Genomic DNA, 9,200 nt, shown 5'->3' with positions numbered 1-9,200 from the left:
TTAGGGTTAGGGTTAAGGATTAGGGTTAGTGTTAAGAATTAGGGTTAGGGTTAAGAGTTATGGTTAGGGTTAAGAATTAGGGTTAGGTTTAGGGTTAAGAATTAGGGTTAATGTTAGGGTTAGGGTTAGGAATTAACTTTAGGTTTAGGGTTAGGAATTACGGTTAGGGTTAAGAATTAGGGTTAGGGTTTGGAATTTTGGTTAGGGTTAGGGTTAGGAATTAGGGTTAGGGTTAAGAATTAGGGTTAAGGTTAGGAATTAGGGTTAGGATTAGGATTAGAAATTAGGGTTAGGATTAAGAATTAGGGTTAGTGTTAGGGTTCGGAATTAGGCTTAGGTTAGGGTTAAGAATTAGGTTTGAGTTAAGAATTAGGATTAGGGTTATGAATTAGGGTTATGAATTAGGTTAGTTTTATAGTTAGGTTTAGGGCTAGGGTTAGGTTAGGGTAGTTTTAGTGTTAGGGTTAAGGTTTGGCTTAGGGTTATGGTTAGGGTTTTGATTAAGTTGTAAAAAAAAAAAATAAGGCAGAGAGCTTGAGACATGGTACAGAGAGGGTAAGAGACAAAGAGACTGTATACTCTTCTAAAAGAAGGCATTCTTTACAAGTCTAGGCCCGTTCCATAGAAAGAAATATTTATGTTCTTCTTCCTGAGGGTATTCTAAAACTATAAAAAATAAAGACACCAACTCATATGTTGAACATTTTATTGAGAACTTGCCCCAAGGCCACCAGATAAAAGCCCCATTTAAAATATCAAACTAATCCTGATCAATAACTCAAATCTAACCCCAATTTCTAATACAAACCCTAATCCCACCTCCTAATCCTAATCCTAAACCTTACCCTAATCCAATTCTAAACCTAACTCCTAACTCTAACCCTAACCCCTATCCCTAACCCTAACTTCAAACCCTAACCCTAACTCCAAATCCTAACCCTAACTCCTAACCAGAACTGTAACTTTAACTCCTAATCCTAACCATAATTCCTAACCCTAATTCCTAACCCTAACCCTAACTCCTAACCCTAACTCTGAATCTTAACTCCTAACCCTAATTGTAATTCCTAACCCTAACCCTTACACCTAACCCCTAACCCTAATGCCTAACCCTAACCCCACCCCTTTTTCTCTCCAGAGTGCACACTCTTTCTCTCTCTGAAGCACCCCTCAACCTCTGTTTCCTCGCTCAGCTCTCAAGGAGCTTGTATCTCACTTGTGTGCTCTCTCTCCCCTAAGCTCCAAGGGCCCTCCATTGCTATAACTTGTGCCCTGTGTCCATTTCTCCTACTGCTCACTCCTTCTACCCTGTGACTTATAAACTTTTTCTTTTAGTTTGTGTCTTGTCTCTGAATTCTTAGCCAGAACTCAAGAACCAAGGTTGCTGAACCCAGGCAAGCACCTGGTGCTGTTTTTCTGCTAATACCATTTGAATGACAGGTATGTGAAGATACATATAATTGTACTACTTATGGAGTAATTGCTCATATGTAAGGTATAAAGGATGTGAGCCGAGTGTTCGTGTGATGGTTAATTTTATGTGTCAACTTGATTGGGCCATGTTGCTCCAATATTTGGTCCAACATGATTCTGGATGTTGCTGCAAAGGTATTTTTGAATGAGATAAACCCCGACATCCGTGGACTTTGAATAGAGATCATCCCCCGCAATGTGTCAAAGGCCTGAATAGAACAAAGTCCGACCCAACCCGATCGACAGGGATTTCTGCCTGGAGTTGGGCTGCACCTCGTCCCTGGCTCTCAGTATGGTCAGCGTCCCCTAAGGTTTTGGACTTGCACCTCCAGAGTTGTAGAAATCAATGTTTTAAAAGCTCTCTCTTTAAATTATTTTGAGTTTAATCCTCTCTTCTTTTTAGTTTTTTAAAAATGTATATTTTATTGATTTTTAGAGAGAGAAGAAGGAAGAAGAGAGAAAGAAACATGGATGTGATAGTGTAACATCGATTGGCTGCCTCCTGCAGGCCCCCAACCAGGGATGGAGCCAGCAACCTGGGCATGTGCCCTGACTGGGAATCCAACCAGTAATCAGCCTTTCTGTGCAGGGGACGACATCCAACCAGGAGAGACATACCTCACGGGTTTGACCTCAGAGTCGCCCTCAAGACCTGAAGAAATGATTCATTGCCCTTACTTCACATCTGACCAACCTGCTCTCGGCATGATCCTGAATCTCTAACCCACAATGCCCTGTGATTTTTGTCCTATCTAATCTGTAACCTTCATGCAATCACCTCGGGGACCATTAACTCCCAATTCTCCTGGATGGTCCCCTTCATCAGGAAGTATTTCTCCACTGTAATAATCTGTGTTTATTGTTGGGCTCTCCTAGCTCCCGATAGATAAACTTTTTCTCTGTGCTTTAACAAACTTTTCTTCTAATCACTGCTTCGCTTGCATCCCACAGATGTGGATGCTATGTTTTTATTGATCGGTTAAAATGTTTTCTAATTTTCCTTGTGACTATTTGCCCAGAAGTTAATTCATGGTGTACGATCTAGTTTCTAAATGATGCCGTTGTAATTACCTGGTTATTATGTAACAGGAAAGGAGGGCAGGGGAGACTAGATACAGGCATGCCATTTATACAGCTTTGTCTAAAGCCACGTTTAATGCTGTTTGATGGGGGGGGGGGGGGACTGGACAAAGGCAGTGTAGCCACATGCCCAGTAAAGTCTGAGTGATGTGGGAAGGTACTTACCGCAAATCACACCTGGAAACAGGTCATTGGCCACAATAGGCATGGCCACGGCAAGTGTGTGAAACCCGAATATACCAACTTCCAAATAAATGGAGTGCCATTCTGCTCTTGGCCCCAGGGTGCTGGGCTCCTGGGACTCCCAGTCCAGGGGGCAGGGGTCATGTCCCTGTGTCCACCTGGCCACAGCCACGTGGGGGCCCACAATTGATTAGTGGACTGAACCTGGACTGGATGCCGAGTTACCTCAGCTGCACCATGGAGTGGACACTCTGGACATGGCCCTGCCTCTGGCTCTCCTGGAACCCCAGTGGCACCTCTTCCAGGACTGGCTCAAGGGGGACGGGACTTTGGAACCCCAGGAATGTAAAGTCACGCAAATAAATCCTCCTTCCACATCGCCTTCTCCCACTGGAATCTCAGAAAATTCATTTTCTAAAGATGTCACAAGAACCCCACTGCCAGGTGCACAGCAGACATTTAATTCTCTGGTAACACAAATATTTGGGGATTTTTCCAGATATCATTCTATTACTGATTGCTTTTCATTGTGGCCAGAGAAAAGACCTTGTATGATTTTCATTCTCTTAAGTGTGTTCAGGTTGGTTTTATGCTTCTGGAGAACGCTCTGTTTGTACTTGAAGAGCATGTGTATTCCGTTGCCTCTGGAGTATTTTATCATCGTCAGTTAAAACAAGTTCGTTGATAGTGTCACTTAGGTCTTCTATAGACTTACTCATATTTGTTTCTTTCTCTCAGTGCACGAGGGACAAATGCTGAGATCACTGAGTACAAGTGTGCTTTTAGGTTTTATTGTTATTCAGGCATGGTGAGGCCCACAGACCAGGGCATGACGAGCACTGAGGAGCGTTTATACTCCAGGGGCACAGGGAACATGTGGACAAGAGCCCTCACTGCGGTTTCTGTGGGAAGGAACCGAGGAGGAAACGGAGGCAGGGAAACCGGTGCAGAATCTGCTAGTTCGGATGATTTCCGTGGGCCCTTGAGGACAAGGGCTGCCTGGCTGCCTGGTACCTGCCTGAGTGTCAGAGCCCAGCAACGGAGGCTGTGGAGGGTGTGGGCTCTGGATGAGCTAGTTTGCATGTGAAAACTGTGCTCAGACACAAGTCATTCACCATCTCTGGGAACTGACCGGCCCGAGGGACAGTCTCACCAGAGTTCAAGGCCCCAGATGTCAACGCATCCAAAAAACACAGGAAATGAAAAGGCATGATTAATATAGAGTGTGCATCTGCCTAATGCTGCTGTACTCACTTTATTATTATCTCCATCGTGAAGCTCTGGTCGTAGGTGCTTACGTTGGCGGCTGTGGGAGTGGTACCAGGTGTTAGGCCCCAGGGGTCAGACCGGACATGGGTTCAGCGACCTCTGTACTTGAATTCTGATGGGAAAGAATTCAGAGACAAGACTCAAACTGTAAGAGAACATTTATTTAGGAAACCACAGAGGTGGGAGAAGTAATTCGTAGAACAAATGGGCGTAGGCAACAAATTATAGCAGCAAAAGAAGGGCCCTTGGAGCTTAGAAGTGAGGAAAGTAAAGGTGACCTGCCTGGGGGGAAGGGGAGGGAATGGGGGGAGGTGAGGGTCTGCTATAGGGAGGAGAGAATGCTGGGTCCTCTGGCCTAAGGATTTTAAGGGGGGTCTCAGGGGAGGGTCTCCATAGAATATTCAGCAGTTTTCCAGGTATGTCCTTTAAGAGTTGGGGTCTCCACTGATTGATTGGTCGGCACCAGGGCAAGGGGTCATTATCCAATGCAGCTGGTCCTGAGGTCAGCCATGGGGTCGCTGGTCTGGTTTTGCTGCTTTTCTGGGCCTAGAGCTGAAATACAATTGAGGCCTAGATGTTATCTCCAGGGAGGAAAGGGCAGGGGGCTTAAACTGAATGACCAGCAATGTGAAAGGTCAGGGGGTCCATTTACTGACACATCTCCTAGGACAATGGAAACTAAGGAGAAACGAAACAAATGGGATTACATCAAAATAAAAAGCTTCTGCACAGCAAAGGAAACCATCAACAAAACAAGAAAGCCCACTGATGGGAGATATTTGCCACCAATGTGACATCTGATAAGGGTTTAAACTCCAAAATTTATAGGGAACTCATACTACTTAACAAAAGGAAGATAAACAAGCCAATCAAAAAATGGGCAACGGACCTAAATAGATACGTTTCGAAAGAGGACAGAAGGAAGGCCAAGAGACATATGAAAACATGCTCAAAGTCACTAATTATCTGAGAGATACAAATCAAAACAACAATGAGATACCATCTCACATCTGTCAGAATGGCTATCATCAACAAATCAACAAACAGCAAGTGCTGGCGAGGATGTGGAGAAAAAGGAACCCTCGTGCACTGCTGGTGGGAATGCAGACTGGTGCAGCCACTATGGAAGACAGTATGGAGTTTCCTCAAAAAACTAAAAATGGAACTCCCATTTGACCCAGTGATCCCACTTCTAGGAATATATCCCAAGAAAACAGAAACACCAATCAGAAAGGATATATGCACCCCTATGTTCATAGCAGCACAATTTACCATAGCTAAGATTTGGAAACAGCCTAAGTGCCCATCAGCAGATGAGTGGATTAAAAACCAAGGTACAGGGATTTTCAAGATGGTGGCCTAATAGGCAGAAGTGTTGTGCACCTCCTTCTGGGGCCAGGCTGGAAATGCAAATAATTGGAGAACATGCACCCAGAATTCACAAATTAGAAACAGGTGTGGAGACAATTTTCAATAAGAATGAACAGAGGACACCAAGAGAATGCTACTTGCCAGCCATAACCCGTGTGGAACCACCACTGTGCCCTGGCAGTGAGTGGCACAGTACCTCCTGGCAGCTCCCAGACTTCTGCAGTGAGTGCTCACCAGAATGACCTCCCACACCAGGCTCCCTCACCACCCACTAGGACCCACTGTCCCAGGATCTGGCTCCAGGACCCCTCACTGAGTACAAGCCAGGGAACTCCTGGGCCCCACCCCCACCCTGGGCCTCAGAACTGTGCTGCCAGTCTGAACCAGAACCACCTGGTGCTTGTTCCACCGCAGGCCCTGGGACCTGCTTCCAAGGCTACCTCGAGTAACCCAGTGCATTCCCAACTCAAGGCCACAGGAGAGCTCAGACTGTGCAACCCAGAGTAACCCGCACCTGCTCCACCCCAGCTCCTGGGACAGTCCCTCCGGGTCTAACCAGAGCAACCCAGCACACGCCCCACTCTGGGTCACAGAAGAGCGCTGCCAGGCTGACCCAGAGAAATCTGGGGTGCCCAGCCAGGGGCCACAGGACTGTGCTTCAAATGTGCTGCCAGAGGGACCTAGGGTGCCATCCTGCCACAAGTACTGGGGTCACACAGTGAACTGCATGTCAGAGGGCTCTGGGTCTTCACAGGGAGTCACACACCAGAGGAACTGTGCACATGCTCCCGCCACCTCGAGCATCTGAACTGACAACTGAGGGAACAGACCCATGGGAGAAGGGGATACAACTCAGAGCAGAGACAATAAAGGTGTGAGACTCAAGGCAGACCCAGCCTCTGGGCAAATGATTTCTGGACCATTGGCCTGATAGGATCTTTAACCTCTCAAACCCCAAGCAGGATGCTCAGGGCCAGAAAGAGACAGCAAAAATGGGGAGACAAAGACACAACCCCCTAAGAAAAGAAAAGGAGAAATCACCAAAAAAAAAGGAGCTAAATGAAATAGAGGCAAGCAATATGCCAGAGAAAGAATTCAGAGTAATCATCATAAAGTTCCTAAACCAGCTGGATAGGAAAATCAACAACATATGTCAGAATCAAAAGGAAATGAAGAATAATATAGTTGCAATAAAAAACACAAGGGAAGGTTTCAACAGTAGACTAGAAAAAGCAGAGGACTGAATCAGCAAGTTAGAAGACAGGGTTGAAAAAAATACCCAATCTGAAGAGCAATTGGCAAAAAAATTAAAAAGCAGGAGTAGAGTTTAAGGAAGCTTTGGGACAACATGAAATGAAGCAACATCCGCATAATAGGGGTGCCTAAAGGTCAAGAAGAGGAGCAAGGAATAGAAAACCTATTTGAAGAAATAATGACAGAAAACTTCCCTGACTTGGGGAAGAAAAAAGTCACCCAAGCACAGAGAGTCCCAAACAAGATGAACCCACACTGAGACACATTGTACTTACAATGGCAAACGTTAATGACAAAGAAAGAATCTTAAGGGCTTCAAGAGAGAGAAAGTTACCTACAAGGGATCTCCCATTAGACTATCAAATGATTTCTCAACAGAAACACATCAGGCAAGAAGGGAATGGAATGAAATACACAAAGTGATGCAAAAGAAGGGACTGATTTCAATACTCTATCCAGCAAGGCTATCAATCAAAATTGAAGGAGAAATCAGGAGCTTCACAGACAAAAAAAAAAGGCTAAGGGAGTTTATTACCACCAAGCCAACAATGCAAGAAATGCTAAAGGGACTGTTGTAAAAAGAAGAAATAGAAAGGGAAGAAGGAACACAGGCATAAATAATAAAAATGGCAACAAACAAGTACCTATCAATAGTAACCTTAAAAGTAAATGGATTAAATGCTCCAATCAAAAGACGTAGGGTGGCTGAGTGGATAATAAAACATGACGCATATATATGCTGTCTACAAGAGCCCCACCTCAGAACAAAGGACTCACACAGACTGAAATTGAAAGGAAAGAAAAAATTTTTTTCAGGCAAATGGAAATGAAAAAAAAAAAAAAAGCTGAAGTAGCAATACTTACATCTGACAAAATAGACCTCAAACTGAAGTCCCTAATAAGAGATAAGGAAAGCCACTTCATAATACTAAAGGGATTGATACAACAAAAGGATATAACTTTGGAAAACATATATGCACCCAATACAGGAGCATCCAAATACATAAAAAAAAGTCTGAAACATATCAAGGGAGAGATCAACAGCAATACAATCATAGTAGGGGACTTTAATACCCCATTGGCATCACTGAGTGAATCTTCAAGACAAAAATTCAACAATGAAATAGCAACCTTAACCACTCACTAGATCAGATGGAACTAATTGACATGTTCAGAACATTTAACCGCAAAGCAATGGAATATAGTACATTCTTCTTAAGTGCACATGGCACATTTTCAAAGATAAATCACATACTGGGGCATGGGCTAAGTCTCTTCAAATTCAAGAATATAGAAATCATATTAAGCATCTCCTCAGATCACAATGGCATAAAATTAGAAATCAACTACAATAAAAAAATCAAGCACTTGGAGGCTACATAGCATGCAATTAAACAATGACTACGTTACCAAAGAGATCAAGGAAGAAATAAAAAGGATCATGGAAACAAATGACAGTGAAACCACAACAATCCAAAATCTATGGGACACAGTGAAAGCAGTCCTAAGAGGGAAGTTCATAGCTCTACAGGCCTACCTCAAAAAACAAGAAAAAATGGTAATAAATTATCTAACCCTACATCTCAAAGAGTTAGAAAGAGAGCAACAAGAAAAGGCCAGTGTAAAAAGAAGGAAGGAAATAATAAAGATCAGAGCATAAATAAAGGACATAGAGACCAAAAATAACAATACAAAAGAGCAATAAAACCAAGAGCTGATTCTTTGAAAGGATAAGATTGATGAATCTCTAGCTAGGCTCACCAAGAAACAAAGAGAGAGGACAGAAGTAATAAAAAAAAAAAAAAACAGAAATGAAAGAGGGGAAGTAACAATAGATCCCACAGAAATACAAAGGATTATAAAAAAAATACTACAACTCTACTCCAACAATCTGGACAATGGACATGTTCCTAGAAAAATACAAGCTTCCAAAACTCAATCAGGAAGAATAAAAAACCTGAATAGGCTGATAACTACTGATGAAATTGAAACAGTAATCAAAAAACTTCCAGCAAGCAAAAGCCCTGGACCAGACGGCTTCACAGGGGAGTTTTACCAAACATTCATAGAAGAAACCTATACTTCTCAGACTTCTCCAAAAAATTCAAGAGGACGGCACACTTCCAAGCTCTTTCTATGAAACAAGCATTACCCTAATCCCAAAACCAGATAAAGACACTACAAAGAAAGAGAATTACAGGCCAATATCCCTGATGAACATAGATGCTAAAATCCTCAACAGAATTCTAGCAAATCGCATCCACCATTACATTAGAAATAATTTTCTAAAGACATCACATACACTATGACCAAGTGGGATTTATTCCAGGGATGCAAGGCTGATACAATATCTGCAAATCAATAGATGTGATACATCACATAAACAAATTGAGAGACAAAAATTACATAATCATATCAACTGATGCAGAAAGAGCATTTGACAAAATCCAACACCCTTTCCTGATAGAAACTCTCAGCAAAGTGGGAATAGAAGGATCATACCTCAACATAATAAAAGCCTAATATGACAAACCTACAGCCAACATCATACTCAATGGGCAAAAACTAAA

The 9,200-nt window shown here is 43.0% G+C and overlaps 1 long non-coding RNA gene across 1 annotated transcript in view; it reads right to left on the bottom strand.

Annotated features, from left to right (window-relative positions):
* Window positions 1-4,521: 4,521 nt before the first annotated feature.
* LOC106726067 overlaps window positions 4,522-9,200 on the bottom strand; it is a 24,449-nt gene continuing 19,770 nt past the window's right edge. Inside the window, exon 4 of the long non-coding RNA XR_001362082.1 lies at window positions 4,522-4,557. This is a non-coding gene — a long non-coding RNA (uncharacterized LOC106726067). The remainder of the gene's footprint in view (window positions 4,558-9,200) is intronic.

The sequence above is a fragment of the Myotis brandtii genome, unplaced genomic scaffold (assembly GCF_000412655.1).
Source record: "Myotis brandtii unplaced genomic scaffold, ASM41265v1 scaffold221, whole genome shotgun sequence".
Taxonomy (NCBI): Eukaryota; Metazoa; Chordata; class Mammalia; order Chiroptera; family Vespertilionidae; genus Myotis; species Myotis brandtii.
Note: the sequence above shows the minus strand (reverse complement) of the source record. Positions and strands in the feature narration are given on the sequence as shown.